Source organism: Cupressus sempervirens, chromosome 3 (assembly GCF_028749045.1).
Source record: "Cupressus sempervirens isolate cs-2001-9-10 chromosome 3, ASM2874904v1, whole genome shotgun sequence".
NCBI classification, from domain to species: Eukaryota; Viridiplantae; Streptophyta; class Pinopsida; order Cupressales; family Cupressaceae; genus Cupressus; species Cupressus sempervirens.
In genome coordinates this window covers 218,711,964-218,712,655 of record NC_143120.1, presented here as the reverse complement: position 1 = coordinate 218,712,655, position 692 = coordinate 218,711,964, and positions in this window count along the sequence as shown.

The following is a 692-nucleotide window of genomic DNA, read 5'->3' as shown; positions in this document are numbered from 1 at the left end:
AATTTCATAAAAATCAACATTATATCTTGTTGCTTAATTTCGATGCATATATATTTTGAAGAGGGTTCATTTTCTATATAATTTGATCAATGAAACTCTAATTCGCTTTTGAGTTCTTGATAATTTTCATTTTTGTTTACAATCCTCTAATACTTCTTATCCACTTTATTATAGTTGGAAAAAGTTTTGTGTTAAATTTCATGTCATTTTTCATGAAATCAACCATCTCCTAACATGTTTGTATTTCTTTATGTCCTTTAATAATAATTATAACACTTGAGCTCCATGGAAACTTGAACCTTAAGGTCTTTTTTGAGTTGGCAATTCCAATGATTGAGTTGTGCCTTGAGTAATCTATGTCTCTAAAATGTGAGTGTTTTTATACAAATGAATTGTTAAATTATAAATTAAAGCATAGTGGTAAGAGGGAATATGTGTTTGTTTAGGTTGAGACAATTTCAAATTTATGATGCAATCTAGTGGGTTTGGAATTAGTGTCTAGTATTGGTAAAGTATTTGTTTACTTCACAAATATGTGATTAAATCCATGGAGCCCATTTTGTTGTTATCTTTTCAACATTATTTCTTAGTGAGGTAAATTTATAAACACTAATTGTCAAACAAAGATATTGTTTACTCACAAATTAATATATGTATTGAGAGCGAACTTTGAATGCAATCTTCCTCTGTGA